This window comes from Saccopteryx bilineata, chromosome 3 (genome assembly GCF_036850765.1).
Source record: "Saccopteryx bilineata isolate mSacBil1 chromosome 3, mSacBil1_pri_phased_curated, whole genome shotgun sequence".
In the NCBI taxonomy this organism is placed as follows: Eukaryota; Metazoa; Chordata; class Mammalia; order Chiroptera; family Emballonuridae; genus Saccopteryx; species Saccopteryx bilineata.
Genome location: NC_089492.1, coordinates 236,201,494 through 236,219,831, shown reverse-complemented (window position 1 = coordinate 236,219,831; position 18,338 = coordinate 236,201,494). Strand labels below are relative to the sequence as shown.

The 18,338-nt window shown below is 44.7% G+C and overlaps 1 protein-coding gene across 2 annotated transcripts in view; it reads left to right on the top strand.

The window, feature by feature from the left end:
* DNAJC6 (DnaJ heat shock protein family (Hsp40) member C6) overlaps nucleotides 1-18,338 on the top strand; it is a 193,756-nt gene that overhangs the window by 109,891 nt on the left and 65,527 nt on the right. The window lies entirely within an intron of this gene.

Sequence of the window (18,338 nt, the reverse complement as noted above, 5' to 3'; positions counted from 1 at the left end):
ACCCCTTTCCCCCAGGTGTGGTGGAATGTCTGGGGATCCATGTTTTCCTCCCCTTTGCATTTACAATACAATGCCAAGGGCCATCCTGGTATTATGCCAATCACACAGTACAGAGGTTATTCGCAAAATTTCTCTGCACACCTTAATCCAAATTAATAAAATGTTCCTTAAGCCTCTTAAAATATTAATATTGATTCTGTAGCTTTTGGTACTTTACAACACCTGCAGGTGAGGTGGCGCAGTGGCTCCTCAAGAATATCTCCATAAGCCGAACCTACAGCAGACTTTGTCCTTGAGACCAGTGGGACGGAGGGACTGCAGGGTCACTTTGTACTTAGGCAGCAGCTTTTCCTCTGAATGCTTGCTGTGGGGTTTTTGGTGGTTGTTTTGCTTTGTTCTTTGTTTGTCCTGTGATTCACCTTCAGAGTGTCCCCTGTTTAGTTAGCATGTGCGCGTGTCCTCGCTCTGAGTTTGCTTCACCTCATTGAGCATTTTTATGCTTGGCACGGCTTATTCACAGGCTGCCTGTCAGAGGTTCCTACTAATACATTCATCTGGTAATTAGATGCTGAAGCTACTGCCTTGGAATTTCCTTCGGGTGTCCTCTGATGGAACTCTGGGTTTTGAAATATGCTCTAGGGGGTGTGCACTCCCTGGAAATTCCACTTGTCTGAGGCGCTGTGAATCAGCTCTTGGAATACCAACAATAGCTGTTGGTAATCATTTTTTGTTATTTGTTGTGTCACTGTGACCACTGAACTTCCCATGTAGTTGTCCTGAGAGCAGGTAAAAGTTCTTACTCTGAAGCTTGACCTTCAGTCATGTCAGGATGTGAGGGCCACTCACCTTCTCAGTCTCAAACTCCCTTTCTCTCTAACACAGCTCCCGGAGGAAACAGCACAGTACCCGAGTTCCAATACAGTGCCTTGGACAAATTACTTATCATCTGAGGCCCCTCCTTCCTCATCTGTTTAGTGGAGGCAGTAATGTCTGGTTCTCAGTGCTCTAGCATGGCCCTAGTACAGTTCTCACTGCTGCTCGATTATGGCCCTTTTCTGTCTGTCCTCGACCTGGTGGTCTCTTGACCTGTGCTTGTTCGCCTTCTTTAGCTTGAAATTCCCTGTAGTCCATTTCTACCTAAACTTCAATTCAAATGCTACCTCTTCTATAAAGATTTTCTCTTTCCTTCACCTGTCACCTGCATCCCGCTCTTCCTTTGAACTTTTTGTTCACTTTATATGCATGTATATATATTATAATACATGGTGAGTCTGTGCAAAGAAAATCAGTAAATAGTTATGTTGCAGCTCTATGACAGATGTTAGAGGGAAAATATTAATCACTTAGAAAATACTTTTTTAGTATTAAGTGGGAAAATGGCAGGTACAAAATTGTATGTTAAATGATCTTATTTCTGTGTATGTGTTCACAGAACACAGTATATATATGTGCATGTTGTCAACTGATGGTCATTGGTGCCGAGTTAGTGCCAACAGGAATCCCCAATTTTGTGTGCAGTGAAGAAGGCAACTTTATTCAGTGCAAAACAGCTCAATTGTGATATAGCAACAGCTGTGAAAACAGCACAGCTGTGAGGCAGCCCTGGGGGCCAGGAGGCCCTGGGTTAGGCCTGTCTCTGGCTAAACTCTGCTCTGCTCCTTGATGGTCTATTCTGCTAGTCTGCTTTGCTTTGTGCTGTACTGGTCTGTCCACTCTGCTCCAAGGAGATATCTTTTGTGTTTTAGCTCAGCTAGGGGCAGTTTTCAGTCTGTGGTAGAGGGAAGCTGGCTTATATAGACAGAAATCCCTGCCCTGATCCCTGATGGGTCTGTTTTCATGCAAATGAGGACTACAAATTCTTGCAGTTTGATTGGTTCAAAAGGCACTGTTTTGATTGGTCAGAATAGAACTTATCTGGTTAGATGGGGAAAACTTCAGTCCTATTGGTTGAAATAGGAGTCTAGAAATTCCTTTATAAGGGCTGGCTCAAAAGGCAGAAACATAGTTCAGGTTGGCAGTTAAGTGTAGGCTTCTCCCTGAAGTACAGTTTGCTTGAGACCTGCTGTGTAGAAATAGCTGCTAGGCTCTGTTTTTTAAAATTTGAACCCAGTTAGCTACCAGGAGCACTCTTTAGTAGGTATTTTCTTTCTCAGCATTTCCAATGTACAGAAAAACACAAAACTAAAATTGCAAGGATCTATATTTCTCTAATGTGTTAACAGTGATCACCCTTATTTGGTCTCTTTTTTTTTGTTTTTTATTTTTGAGTGAGAGTGGGAAACAGACAGGGACAGACAGGAAGGGGGAGAGATGAGAAGCATCAATTCTTCGTTGTGGCACCTTAGTTGTTCATTGATTGCTTTCTCACACGTGCCTTTACCTGAGGGCTCCAGCTGAGTCAGTAACCCCTTGCTCAAGCCAGTGACCTTGGATTTCAAGCCAGTGATCTTTGCGCTCAAGTCAGCAACCATATCTATGATCCCACGCTTAAGCTAGTGAGCCTGCACTCAAGTCGGATGAGCCTGTGCTCAAGCCAGTGACCTTGGGATTTCAAACCTGAGTCCTCAGCATCCCAGGCTGTTGCTCTGTCCATTGCGCCATGGCCTGGTCAGCCCGTTCTCTTGTTTTATTTTCTTTTCTGTTTAAATTTCTTTTCCTTTGGTTTTAGTGAACCTCAGGTACAGAGAAGTGAGTTAATCATACTGCTTATGGTCTTCGTACTGCACAAGACTGCTCTCTGGTTTTATTAGTTTCCTTTTTACTCTGTTCATCTCAAATTCCATCCTCTCTTCTAAGTCATTTGCTTTTTTTCTAGATCGATCTTGAAATATGTCCTTAGACGTGCCCAGATTTTTTATACTTTATATGAGTGATCTCCATATTATATAATATATACATAACAAAGTATATATTATATATAACATAAAACAAAATCATATTGTAATGCCAGTGGCAGAGGCCAGGCAGTTTCACATTGGATTTGGGCAGATGGTAGAAAAACTGCAGAGCTGGAAAGGGTTGGGCCATTTTGTTTAATAAAGTCCCACAACTGTGCACAAGCACACAGGCAGGGGAACTGCCTCTCAGGTAAACACACAGCAACATGGCCCCTCATACCGGCGGGCGGGCAATCTGTGCGTCCGCAATCCCCCTGAGCACAATCACCGATAGCCTGCTATAGGCCATACACACAAGGCACTGCCACATGCTCACACAGTAATCAGGCAAAGGGCTTGCAGCCGGTAAACCAGTGAGCAAACATAACACAACTGTCCCACATTCCACCCCTTTAGGGTCACTTCACAATCCACATTACAGGAAACAGACACTACAGCAACAGCAAACGTTACACAATAATTACAAAGGTGGCCTTCACAATGTCTCCCTGAGCACTTTTCCCAGAGTGTCACCTGGAGGCTCTCCTCTAACTCCCTGCCCCATGGTAGGTAGGAGGGCCTGTGTAGTCCAGGGCTGTGTCCATGGAAACCATAAAGTGTCCTTGGTGCACCTCTGCAACTGGAGGGGAACCAGTGTGGGAGGACCTCCACGGGTGCTATGCCCCCCACCATCTGGGTCTCTCATACTGTCCACGAGCAACATGTCTATCCATCAAGGGAGCCGGTTTCCTGCTCTGGTTGCAGTCCAAGAGTCAGTTTATGATGGTCCAGCTCTCTGTGCAAATCACCAAGGTAAAGGTCCATTACAGGCAACTAGCCACACAGCTCTTTATTAACAGACCTCGGCACCTTTCCATAGTGCACGGTCAGTTGCCACAAGCCCCAGCCAAACTCCTCAACAAGCTCACAGGGCCTGGCGGGTCAAACACATTCCAGGCCTGTGTCACCTTAACAGTTCTCTTAGCTGCGGTGGCTATATAAAAAGCACCTTATTGCCTTCTAATGCCAACGCCTGCTGCACATTAGAAGGATAGCAGTGGGTTGCCAATTTCACATGGGGCTTCTGGCCCCCACCCGTCCCTGTCAGATGGGTCCCTCACCCTTCCCCCTATTCAAACTGGGACAACAGGTCTTGGGGATCCTGTAATCTGAACACCAGCCGTTTTCCTGGCAGATGTTGGGGCCATCCGCTTCCCCCGCTTTTTCAGCGGCTGGAACCTCTGTTCTGACTCAAGCTGCCACCAAAGCTCTAACAAGACTTTATTATACCTGCCATCTAATTTCTATCTGCACCAGCCACAATCAAATCTACCCACTTCTGTGTTGGGTAACTTTCACAGCACGTTTCTCTTGTTAGTTGGGGTTGGGGGGCAGCATGGGCAGCAGCCCTCACAGCGTTACGGTCTATTTCTGCTCCGGAGAGCACAATGCCACCCTCCTCCCCCTATGTCCTGCAGCTGCACCAAACAGGCTGCCAGGGGTTTGGTGTGTTTCTGCCTGAATTTCACCCCCAACTCCCATCATCTCTGCCTGAGTGTAGGGCTGGACCAATACCTGGGCAGGCTGTGGCTGCCCCTGAGGGACTCTTGGCTGCTGGGACTTTACCTTCTTGGTGACCACCAGCAGGGCTCTGAGTCTGTGAATGACAGCTGCAGCCTGAGCCTTCTCATCCTCAGAAGAGGAGCTGGAAATGCCTGCTCCTGCCAACTCAGAGCCTCTCTGCAGGCACAGCTCCATCTTTGGCTCCTGGCTGCCGGCTCTCAGTCTGAAGCTGAACCCACAGTTCTTCCAATATCTGCTGCTGCCAACATTCAACCTCCAGGGCAAACTGCAAATCACAAACCTGTTCGGCTTTCGGCCTCCTTCTCCAGTGCTCACTCCAGTTCAAGTTGCTGCTGCCTCTGGGTCTGCAACTCACCCTGGAGCTCTCGACCTCGGGCCACCTCTCACACAGAGCTCTCAGTTTCCTCTTGTAGGGCTGTAAAAAAACAGCCAGCCCACAGTCCCCAAAAGGACAGCCATGGGGAGCCATAACCATGACCAGTCCTCTACCCCACCCCTCAAGGGTGGCTTTGGCTCCATACCCATCTGCTCTGAATCCTGTCCACTATGCCAGATGTAATGCCAGTGGCCAAGGCCAGGCAGGTTCACATTAAATTTGGGCAGATGGTAGAAAAACTGTAGAGCCAGAAAGGGTTGGACCACACACAGGCAGGGGAACTGCCTCTCAGGCAAACAAACAGTAAAGTGGCCCCTCAAAGCGGCAGGCAAGCAATCCACACATCTGCAATCCCCCTGAGCACAGGCACCCATAGCTTTCCATAGGCCACACACACAAGGCACTGCCACGTGCTCACGCACTAATCAGGCAAAGGGCTTGCAGCTGGTAAACTAGCGAGGAAGCCTAACACAGCTGCACCACAAAAATATAAGGTCTACGGCAGGGGTCCCCAAACTACGGCCCGCAGGCCACATGCGGCCCCCTGAGGCCATTTATCCGGCCCCCGCTGCACTTCCGGAAGGGGCACCTCTTTCATTGGGGTGAGTTAGAGGAGCATAGTTCCCATTGAAATACTGGTCAGTTTGTTGATTTAAATTTACTTGTTCTTTATTTTAAATATCGTATTTGTTCCCGTTTTGTTTTTTTACTTTAAAATAAGATATGTGCAGTGTGCATAGGGATTTGTTCATAGTTTTTTTATAGTCCGGCCCTCCAACGATCTGAGGGACAGTGAACTGGCCCCCCGTGTAAAAAGTTTGGGGACCCCTGGTCTACGGAAAAGTTCTGTCCGTTTCTATCACAAGTTTTTTTGTTTGTTTTGGGTTTTTTTTTTTGTATTTTTCTGAAGCTGGAAACGGGGAGGCAGTCAGACTTCCGCATGTGCCCGACCGGGATCCATCTGGCATGCCCACCAGGGGGTGATGCTCTGCCCATCTGGGGCGTTGCTCTGCCGCAATCAGAGCCATTCTAGTGCCTGAGGCAGAGGCCATGAAGCCATCCCCAGCGCCCGGGCCAACTTTGCTCCAATGGAGCCTTGGTTGAGGGAGGGGAAGAGAGAGACAGAGAGGAAGGAGAGGGGGAGGGGTGGAGAAGCAGATGGGCGCTTTTCCTGTGTGCCCTGGCTGGGAATCAAACCCGGGACTCCTGCACGCCAGGCCAATGTTCTACCAGTGAGCCAACCAGCCAGGGCCAGTCACAAGTTTCGACACGTAAGCACATGTTTATTTGGTGCATGTGTGCCTCTCTATTTTTATCACTTAATGTATACATACTGACGTAGCAAATTAACTAAAACAAAGTTGATTCACGTTAGTCTTATGTGTGAAGTGATAGTGTACCCATGGCTACTGATAAAGTCCATTTACACCATTGTAATTTTTACGAATTTCAACAAGGAAGAAATTCTACAGAAGCATGTCTGTCACATCCACCATATTCCCCGGACTTAGCACCCTCTGACTATCACTTGTTTTTGTCCTTACAAAATTTTTTGAAGAGCAAAAAATTCAAAAATGAAGAAGATATCAAACAAGCACTGGTTCAATTTTTTGTATCAAAAGATAAAACATTTTTCAAAAATGGGATATACAAATTGCCCTCACGCTGTCAAGAAATCATTAATAACAATGGCAATTATATTATTTAATAAAGTTTATTGACGGTAAGAAAAATTTATATTTTGTTTTATTCCAAAAATGGACAGAACTTTCTGGTAGACCTTATAATATAGAAATGTGAATGAAAGCTTTTTTGAAGTAGAAACTAGAATTCACATCTCTGTATTGTCTGTCTCTACTTTCATTTTCTTCCCCTCAACCTTACAATCACACAGACACACACACACACACACACACACACACACACAGATTTCTTGACCAATTGCACTTCCATCTTTAAAATCTCAATATTCTTTATTGTGTATTGCTTGATCCCTCCTTTGAGCTCTGTGATATATGATATACATGGAGTTCACTCTGACTTGTCCCAAGTAAGTAACCATGGCTCCTACTTCTTAGCACAGTACAGAGCTTTGCAGAGAATGCCCATGGCAAGGTAAATAGCCCTATAGGGCCAAGGATAGCATTTTGTGGTGATGCATGTGTTTGTCTTATCTTCTCCCAGTCTGGTCCCTACTGAAGGATATGGCAAGAAAGACACAGGCTTTAGAGTTAAAGAGGTGTGTGTGTGTGTGTATGTCCTGGTCCGATGCTCTATCCACTGCGCCACCCCCTGATCAGGCTGTTGTGTTTTTCTTAAATATTAATTGTAGCAATAATTGGGGCTAATAATTTTATATTTTTAGTGTATCCATTTGAGGCATGGGGATACATTTCTAATACCCATTGAGTGTTGAAACGTTTTCAATGTGGATTGATTCTTCTCATGGTTAGAGCAGGATTTCGCTTGCTATGGCTTTATGTCCCCATTTTACCTGATGAAATGAAAAATGCCTGGTATCACACTTAGCTATGTCTTTGCTAAGTAACCCTGTGTGACTGAATCTCCCTCTTTGAGATATAACTTCCTTATCTAAAAAAAATGAGAGCAAAAATACCTTTGAGTTTTACTGTGTGGAAAACTGGTGTTCATGCATGGTGCTTAGCATGTAATAGACTCCTCTGGTGTATGTGTAGCATATAGTATATGTACATTGATGCTGATCTTGTAAACAACAGCTTGTCTACAATGGTTGCTACTCTTTTAGAGAGTAACGACTGGATCTTTTTCTAAGAAATCTACTTGCAATGGCAGCTCCAAAATTTCTGTCTAAGAGGAGCTAAAAGAAGACATTCTTGTTGGAAAGTGGAGGGGTTGAGAAACATCTCTTAGAGGTTAATGCATAAGAAACTGTTTTCCTAAAATTCGATACGTATCTGAGGATATTTGGAAGAACTGTTATTGTTCTCTCAGTCACTTTTTGAGGCCTCTGCTGTCTCTCCCACCCCTATTAGATGGAACCAAAATGTTGGAAAGAAGCTTTTTGCTTTTTTTGTTTGTTTGCGGTATTCTTTAAGCAGGCCATTGGTCCTTTGCTATCTCTGTTCTTCATCATGGATGGGGTCAAACAACTATAAGGATATTTTCTCTGTTCTAGGCAACAAGGCTAATAATTAGAGGGAAATGTCATAGTACATTTAATGCAATTTAAGTTCTGACCTTTTGGTTAGATAAGAGAGACAAAAAAATTGATGGTCTCTCATGTCCTGGAGTTAAGAGGCCATGTGTTGGACAGAACCTGCTCTATTTCTTTAGAGTTCAGTTGGGGGTTCTGATCTCTTTAAATAGATTTGATCATATTTATTTTATAACAATGAAGGGTTGGAGAGTATCTCTTACATAGAAATGTTTCCCTGGCATACCATAAATATTTAAAATATTTGTTGAAGCATGTTAAGCGATATCTATGTATATTTTATATGAGTTTATGGGCTAGAATTTGGACTGGCAACTATGGCCTGATTTCATTGACCCATTAAGGAATAAAATATTTTACATCTGTTTAGCTGGAATTTCTCTAGTACTGAAGCCTGTATAATTCTACACAGAGTCAATTTTGGTCTCAATGTAGTCTTCACTTTGACTGCATTTCTCATTGTTCCCCCCCCCCAATCTTAGATCCTTTGTGGGGTAGAGAAGCTAGTAATGGTTACTTAGCTCCTCTTATCTGTCTGAAGATAAAAATTTCTCCCTGCTCTTCTCATCAAATATTAATCTTCTATATAATAAAACTCTTGTTGAGTTTCATGAAATCCCCATTTCTTAAGCAACATGCTCAGTGGGTGCTAGAAGAGAAGGGGCTGCAATCAAAAGTTCAGAGACGTGAGGAGACATTGAAAGCATTTGGTTATATTTGCCTGTTGGGCAAAGATCGGGTATCTGTCAAGGCTGATCTGTTTGGTCTACCTAGGCATCCTGCCATCTTCTCTCTGATTCTTACATTCTGTAGTGGCCCATTTCACATACATTTATTGAGTGCTCACAATGTGTGCCAGGTACTCTGTTAAGATTTTAGAGGGTGTGAGGAAGCGTAAAACATCATCCTTGCTTTTAAAGACCTGGAGACTCTGGGGCTGGTGAGAGACAGACCCATTCACAAGTAATTCTAACACAAGCTAGCCTCTTATGAATCTGAGGATGGAGGTGCAAAGTGAGGTGGCAGAATGGGTCACCAGAAACAAAGTCCTTTATGAAAGAAGGCAGGACGGGGAGGTGGAGAGGGACCGCAGCTCCAGGTTCAGCCAAACAGAGATCCAATCTCAATTCTGCCGTGACTGATACTGAAGTGCAGCAAAGCCTCAGTTTCCTCCGTGGGACTCCTGTGCTTAGTTGTGAGGGTCTAACTGCATAGTTTCTGAAAATTGCTTAGCAGAGTGGGTAGCCTGGAGTACATGTTTAACAGATGGCCTTTTTTACAGTGATGATAGTGTCAGAGAAGTTTTGAAAGAGAAGTTTTGAACTGGAGGGGATCTAGGGAATCATCTAATTCACTGCCTGTTTTTATATGCTTTGAGACCCTGAGTCTGTGGTTCTTCCATAGCCACATAGCTGGGGCTGCTCCTCCTATCAGTCATGAAAAGTGGGCATAGAAATACTGTACACACTAATTTGATGGTATCAGGAGTGATAATAAAGTATTTTATAACTGGTCTGATGATGTAAATTAATATATAAATATATTATGTAAAGTATACCCCTTTTGATTCTCTAAACAAACATACACATGCATATGTAACTTTTCCAGGTGATACTATTTATAGCACAGACTCTTCCAATTTGCAATTTTTTAAATGGAATTTGGACAGTTTTTTTTTTTTTCCTGAAGCTGGAAATGGGGAGGCAGTCAGACAGACTCCCGCATGCACCCGACCGGGATCCACCCAGCACGCCCACCAGGGGGCGATGCTCTGCCCATTCCGGGCGTCTCTCTGTTGCAACCAGAGCCAGTCTAGTGCCTGAGGCAGAGGCCACAGAGCCATCCTCAGTGCTCGGGCCAACTTTGTTCCAATGGAGCCTTGGCTGCGGGAGGGGAAGAGAGAGACAGAGAGGAAGGAGAGGGAGAGGGGTGGAGAAGCAGATGGGCACTTCTCCTGTGTGCCCTGGCCGGGAATCGAACCCGGGACTTCCGCACGCCAGGCCAACGCTCTACCACTGAGCAAACCGGCCAGAGCCTGAGTTTGGACAGTTTTTAAAGTGTCCTTGTCATTAGCTAAACGGTCCCCATTTCTGAGTCACGTTTTGACATAGAGAATGGTATCAAACCCTTCAGTGGACTTCCCTGTTAAGTGTCCTGGCCCCTTATTCCCACTGAAGAAGGGCTGAGCTCATCCAGGGCTGTGATGCCTTTGGACACCAGAGCTTCCTGTGTGGTCTGGACCCTCAGTGCCTGAATCTTCGGCATCCCCTGCTCTGTGGCCTGTGCCTCCTAGTGCTGACTGCCTCTGCAGCTGTTGGTGGGTGCTACACTGACCCACTTCCTTCTTGGTCTGTTGAGCAGTGGCCAGGCCTGTCCATGTCTAGGGCCACTGCTGTACAATGTCATCAAGTGACTTGTAGTTTTAATAGCTTATACTACATGACATGTAGTACAGAAATATTTCAGCATTTGAAAAACCAGTATCTCTGAACCTGAATATCAGTCATGGAGATGACACATACCATTCCAGTTCACTTTGAAACCTCGGAGCTGGAAAGAGGTTCACCTCTGTTCACTGTTTGTGATTCTGAACTATTAAAAGTGAGAGTTCACAAGTGCTGTCGTGGGAGCTCCACCGGAGGTCTTGGGCGTCAGCAACCCTCCACCTTTTTCTTTCCCTGAGGCTGCCTCGCCGTGCTGGTTACGGCATGTTTCATGGCTTTATTTATTCCGTTGCCTGGAGCCGCCTGGAAGCTATCGGCCCTAAGTGCTGACAACATCTCAGGCACTATGCTGAGGTTCACAGAACTTTGTTTTACGTAATACTTACCACAAACCTACCTGATATTCTATGAATGCTTTCATTTTACAGATAAGGAAATAAAAACTTGGGTCAGTGGCTTAACTTCTCTAGGCGGCTGGTCCAGCTCGTAGCAGAAGTTGAAACCAAACCAGCTCTGGCTGATGTAAAGCCCGTACTGACTGTGGTAGCTTTGTCTCATGACTAACCTTTTGCTTTGCTTATGGAAAGTTGACCCCCCCCACACACACATTTGATTTTATTTTATTTTTCTGTGAAATTGTTATTTCTAGTTGGATTCCTGGGCATTTGGTGGTAGATAGTTAATCAAATGACTCATTTACATGAGAGCTGAATTTCTCAGAATTAAAATAAAAATTTCTGATTGTTTTAGAAAATCTTACTACTTAAAAATCACATTCACATTCATGGTCTCAGTTGATCCTTTAATGCCATGAGACATGTAGGAAAATTTTTGTTCTTAATTTGTGTCCTTGATAAAGGGAGACGAGACCTCGGGGCAGTAACCGTTACACCGTTTCTAAGTGGGAAAACAAAGTCTACAGTGAGAGATCTCTGTCCCCAAACTCCATTCTCTGTTCTCCAAGCTTCCCTGCAGTAGGATGGATGCGAAATGAGGTTTAAACTATCTTTGATTCTGGAAGACAATTGGGGTTTTCTATGATATAGCTAGTGGTTATCCCCGTCTGATCCATTTCTCTACTTGTGGGAAGCTAAGAGAGGAAAAATCTGTTATCAACAAGGACAACGAAGCCTTCTGTGGTAATGACACTGCTTCTCTGACCCTTGCTAAGTATTGTGGAGAAGAAACAGCATTTTCCCAGGAGGGGGACTAATGGTGCATGGCTACAAGGTCCTTTTAATTTTGGGAATTTCTATCCTGCAGTTGCCAACTTTGTAGAAGCCACAAAAGGACACGTGTAGCATTATGACACTTAAATAACCACAGAGGAAAATGCCCCATTGGTGAAAAGGAACACGAATATGAACTGATCATCGTCCCAAAATTGGGATTATCAAACATCCCTTAAACAGGCCAATCCTGAATACTATGGAATAATAATAACTCACAGGTACTAGAATTGTATGACAGTGACTTTCTAGAAATGGAAACGGTGATGCTCTTTGGAAGTGTCTTTACGGAGGCCCAGAGCTCTCAGGGAGGGAGGTTGATGTAATAGGAACCTTAATCATTGCCAAGCACTTTTTTCCATCAAATATTTTTCTTTACAAAAATGAGATTATACTGTGCACATTTTATATTCTGCTTATTTTGCTTAGCCTTTTATCATGTGTCTGTACTCTTCTAGTGATTTAATAGCTAATTATGTAGCGTAATACATCAGTGATAGTCTCTTGCCTCTATGAACACTTCCTCAGTAAACAACAGGTCAGTGAACATTTTTTTTGCCAAATATTTGCATGCAATATATATATGTTTTTGATGACAGTACTTTATGGGGGAACATCTCTTTTTAGGGGTTACCATGTAGATTGTATGCAGCTAGGGTGTCATGAGCACTTACATTGTATGAGCAGTGGGAATCACACTGTGCATTATGGACTCTCCAGGACAAGGAGAATGTCATTTTCCTTCCTTCCTTTTTTTTTTTTTTTTTTTTTGTATTTTTCTGAAGCTGGAAACGGGGAGAGACAGTCAGACAGACTCCCGCACACGGCCGACCAGGATCCACCTGGCACGTCCACCAGGGGTGACGCTCTGCCCACCAGGGGGTGATGCTCTGCCCCTCCGGGGCGTCGCTCTGTTGCGACCAGAGCCACTCTAGTGCCTGGGGCAGAGGCCAAGGAGCCATCCCCAGCGCCCAGGCCATCTTTGCTCCACTGGAGCCTTGGCTGTGGGAGGGGAAGAGAGAGACAGAGAGGAAGGAGAGGGAGAGGGGTGGAGAAGCAAATGGGTGCTTCTCCTGTGTGCCCTGGCCGGGAATCGAACCCGGGACTTCTGCACGCCAGGCCAACGCTCTACCACTGAGCCAACCGGCCAGGGCCATTTTCCTTCTTTCACAGTACTTTTATCTTCATGTTTTGCTCATGACTGATAGTCAATAAGATGTTTTTGAAAAGGAGCCACAGTTAACTTTTCCTATATTTCTAGTTACATTAAGGCAATTAAGACCAGCCTTAACATTCATGCTGGTCTTCTTAAAAATAAATTGTATGCCAAAGAACTATCAAGTCACCTCAAATCATTTTTGGAATAAAATTTGACTTAAATAAATGAGCAAACAGTTAACAGTCCAGTGGGAAGCAGTGTCTCTCCCAGGAGATACAAGTTTTATGTCACTGTACAAATGAGAACTAGTCAGGTTATCCATGAAGTGAGCTCCCATATCTTGGGAGGGATGGAATGCTTCTTGTATTTTTGTAAACATTAGGAATCCCAACAAAGCTTGTTTGTTACACCCTCAGAAATGATGAGGAGGGCAGGGTGCTGTTCTTGATGCTTGTGTCTGGCAGGTATAGGCTTGTTTCTTATTTGTTTGTTTATTTATTTATTTTTACTAAGTGAGAGGCAGGGAGGTAGAGACATACTCCTGCCTGCGCTTCAATTGGGGTCTATTGGGTAAGCCCCCTATCTGGCGATGCTCTGCCCATCTGGTGCTGCTGCCCCATTGCTTGGCAATTGAGCTATTTTAGAGCCTGAGGCAAGGCCATGGAGCCATCCTCAGCCCCGAGGGCCAACTTGCTCAAACCCTTTGAGCTATGGCTGTGGGAGGAGGAGAGAGAGAGGCAGCAGGGGGAGGGGTGGAGAAGCAGATGGGTGCTTCTCCTGTGTGCCCTGACTGGGAACCGAACCCAGGACTTCCATATGCCAGGCTGATGCTCTACTGCTGAGCCAACCGGCCAGGGCCAGGTTTAGGTTTTAAAATGACAAGACATCCTAGAATAAGAATCTACTTGGAGCCTTAGAGGCACAGATCTGGATCTTTCTTTTTGGATGGGACTCTCATGCTGTCTCAATTCTGTCTTCACTCACACTGACTGCCACCTTCAAATCCCTGAGGACCCTTTATTAAGCCCAAGGTGGGTGTTTCCCACTGGGTGCCATTTTAGCCAAAGCGTTTAGAAACATATCAGAGGTGGCAAGCTCTGGATTCCTAAGAATGCAAATCTTTTCAACCATCTAGTGAAGGGATTAGAAAACTTCTTCTGTAAAGGGCCAGGTAGTAAATACTTGAGATTATTGGGCCACAGCGTCTCTGTTACAACTGTAACTTTGCCCTTGTCACATGAAAACAACCATAGACGATATGTAAAGTCATGAGTTTGGCTGGGTTCTAAGGAAACTTCACATGTAGACACTAACATTTGACCTTTGTGTTGTTTTCACCTTATTAAACCTCATTCTTTTGACCTTTGCAATTGTTTAAAAATGAAAAAGCTATTCTTATTTCAAAGACAGTGAACTAACTAGATTTGGCCCACGGGCTGCAGTTTGTTGACTCTGGATCTATAGTCATTGTTCTTCTTTTGCAGCACTTTCTGGCTGTGGCGTGTCCCTCTTTGTTGTGTCATGTTTTGAAACTTCTCTGCCTCTTCTCTCAACTAGCTGAGCTGCAAATATCCTTTGGAGAATCTGTGCTTTTGGCCTTCATATTGCTCATCAGGAGAGCCAGAATCCCTACTTGAAAGGACCATTAAGCCAAAATCAGATAACACCCCTTTGCTCTTTTGTGTGTCTTGGCTGGTTTGACCTATAATTTGGGAATATGAAGCTCACAGATGTACTCTGACCAGTAGTTCTGGTTTCTGCAGGTTTCCAGGGCTCTAATGAACAGAGCCTGGATGATAGCAAGAACCTGATTCTTAGATAATCGAGGCTATTTCTATCTTTTAATAGGTTGGTGCCTTGAAGTTCTGAGAGCTGGAGAGAGGTCTGGGTAATCAATCCAGTGTCATCTCTTAAAGCAATATATCAGAAGGGTATTCAGGCTGGAGTGGCAATGTGCGATGGGAACGGGAGAATTGTCAACATTTTGTACTGCTCTATTCTTGCTATGTTTAAAATGAAAATATGATACAGTTTTTTATATGGGGTGTGTTTAAAGGAAGATAATGTGCCCTATATCATAGGGGAACAGAACCCAAGAGAACATTCTCAGATTTGTATCTTTAGCTGTCATCTGTGGAGCTGCCCAACAGACCAGTTCCTGGCATTTTATTCAGGGCCATGAAGCAGTGGGGACGATGGAAGCTCAGGCCGACTACTGGAAAGACTGGTGTGGTTAGTCTGACAGGTGCAGTGATGTACGAGAGTGCTTGCTAAGGGACATCTGCTGCTGAGAGCCGCCAGATGAGAGGACACAGGAGGGAGGTGTAGGGGAGATCAAGGAACAGGAAAGGGAGGGCTCTGTCTAAGGCAGGTAAGAGTCATCCTAATTGCAGCTGTTAGAATTGTGAGTTGATCTTTTTTCCTGGTGCTAGGAAGAAAAAAAAAAAGAATTGTAAATTGATGTGGAACTGTAGATTAGTATGAAATGGTGAACAGAGTACAGGCTTTGGAATTGCACAGACCTGGCTCTCCTGCTGGTTAGCTGAGGTTTGGGGTGAATTACTTACCTCTCTTTCAGCCTCCGTTTCTTCATCTATAAAATAGGTATGGCTCTGGCTGGTTGGCTGAGTGGTATAGCATTGCCCTGGTGTGTGGATGTCCCATGTTCGATTCCTGGTCAGGGCACACAGGAGAAGTGCCCATCTGCTTCTTCACCCCTTCCCCTCCACCTTCTCTCTTTCTTTCTATCTCTCTCTCTCTCTCCCCCCCCCTCCCCCCCTCCCCCCCTCCCGCATCCATGGCTTGATTGGTTCTGAGAATGGCTTTGTGGAGCCTTCACCTCAGGGGCTAAAAATAGCTTGGTTGCGAGCATGGCCGGAGATGGGCAGAGCATCAGTCCCAGATGGGGGTTGCTGGGTGGATCCCAGTCTGGGCACATGCAGGAGTTTGTTTGTCTTTCTATTTCCCCTACTCTCGCTTGGAAAAGAAGAAAAAAAAATTGAAATGGGTATGATAATCACTCTTCCTCTCTCCCACTCTGTGAAATTATACTGACATAAAAGTCCAAATAGAGTTCCTGATGCATAGGAAAGCTCAGTATGTGGTAGACATTACTGGTGTTTGTCTGTATGTCCATGCATTCGTTTATTCATCAGCATTGATTGCTCTTTGTGATTTCAAATAGAGCCTCCTTTTCAAATAGATGTTGAATGGTGACTGAGGCAGCAGTGGCTCTTGTGATCAGAATGGAACAGTTAACATATAAACTTAGGTAAAGGTACGAGCATCTAAATTGCATGTAGGAGTGTGGGAGGTACCTCAAGTATAATGTATAATACAGTCGCTTGACCAATAAATACAATAAAAGATATGCCACCTTACTAGTAATTGGGGAAATCACAAAATAAGAGCAGAATGAGATTATTGCTTCATATTCACCAAATTTGTAAAATTTTTAAAGTCTTATAATATCAAATTAATACTTGTAGAGTGAGGGCGCTCATATACACTACTAGTAGGAATTTGGACTGACATGACTACTTTGGAAAATGATTTGACAATATCTAGAAATTTGAAGAAGTACATATTCTATCTACTAGCAAATTTCACTCTTCGGTATAACTTAGAATCTTCCATATGTAATCAAGTCGATGTGTATATAACTGCATTGTTTTAGCAAACAATTTTATTGTCCATCATAGTGTGTAACTTTAGTGTCCAACCTTAGTGTGTAATGGATGCATACTCTAAGGGGGCTAAAGTTTCATGTGGTACCAGCATAGGTGAATTTTAAACAATGGTGAGTTGTAAGGTCGAGGGACATGGCCTTGCAGGTTCCCGTTGGGTTCAGGCAGACAGTAAAGGAACTGTGGAGCCGGAGGATGGTGGGCCATTCTGTTTATTAGAGTCTTACAACAGTGGACGAGCAAGCAGGCAGGGAAAACCAATTCTCTCTCTCAGGGCTTCTGAGCAAACAGGCCTGGGGTGGGGGGGACCCTTTTCTGGAAAACATAGGAAAAACGGCCCCTCCCAATGGTGGCAGGCAATCCACAATCTACGACCTGCCACCCTGAAGGCAAGCACCTGCAGCCTTACATAGACTGTACACACGTGGTGCTGCCCTGTGCTCATGCACCAATCAGGCGCAGTGCAAGTGAGCAAGCCGAACACGCTTGTTTGCTCAACATGAGTAAAAAAAAAAAAAAAGTTGCAAACAGAAAACCATTTATATATAGTTTGAAAGCATGGAGAACAATATTAATATATTTCCTATGGATACCTACACATGTAATACAAGTTTAAAGAAATTGTTTGGAATGCTCCACATTAAATTCAGGATAGTATAAATATTAAAGAATAAATAAGGGATGTGGTTGGAAAGGTTGCCTAGGGCTCAAATGCCAACTCTGCCCTTTACTTAATAGCTGTATACCCTTAGACAAGTTTCTGCTCTGTAAAATAGAATAATATTTCCTACCTCATAGATATGTTATGGGTTAAATGAGTGAGTATAGGTAAAATACTTAGAATAATATCTAACAGTATAAGTTTTAGTGCATAAAAGTAGTGTAGCTACAGTCTGTTAACCCTAGCTATACAGTATTAGGAACTATGCTAATGGCTTTATGTGCACTCACTTAACTGTTTCCTATGCAGTAGGCATACTGGTGCTATCTCGTGGATAGAGGCCAGGGAAGCTGCTAAATACCTCACAGTGCACAGGGCAGCCCCCGTCCCCACTGAAGAAGTATTTGGCTCCTAATGTTAATAGTGCCGGGGCTGATAAACTCTGAACTAACTCCAAGGGGCCCAGCAGGTACAAGTTGATGAAGCTGGAAGGGAGGAGAACCTGAGATACTTGACATATAACACTGTTGACCATCATGCATCCTCAGGCCTAAAAGCTGTCATAGAGGGCATTCAGGAGATGTTTTCCATGAATGAGGTGAATTATTATTTTGAGGGAGAACCATGGAATGGGTCTTCCAACACAGTCCACTCCATCAAAGGGCAGAGGTGACCCCTGGACTGACTTACAAGCTGCCCGCTGCTCTTTCTGGAGCAGCATCGTCCAACAGACATGAAATGCAGGCCACCTGTTTCATTTTAAATTTTCCAGTATCCACATTAAAAAAGTTAAAAGGGGCCCTGGCCGGTTGGTTCAGTGGTAGAGCATCGGCCTGGCGTGCAGAGGTCCCGGGTTCAATTCCTGGCCAGGGCACACAGGAGAAGCGCCCATCTGCTTCTCCACCCCTCCCCCTCCTTCCTCTCTGTCTCTCTTCCCCTCCCTCAGCCAAGGCTCCATTGGAGCAAAGATGGCCCGGGCGCTGGGGATGGCTCCTCGGCCTCTGCCCCAGGTGCTAGAGTGGCTCTGGTTGCAACAGAGCGACGCCCCGGAGGGGAAGAGCATCGCCCCCTGGTGGGCAGAGCATCGCCCCCTGGTGGGCGTGCCAGGTGGATCCCGGTCGGGCGCA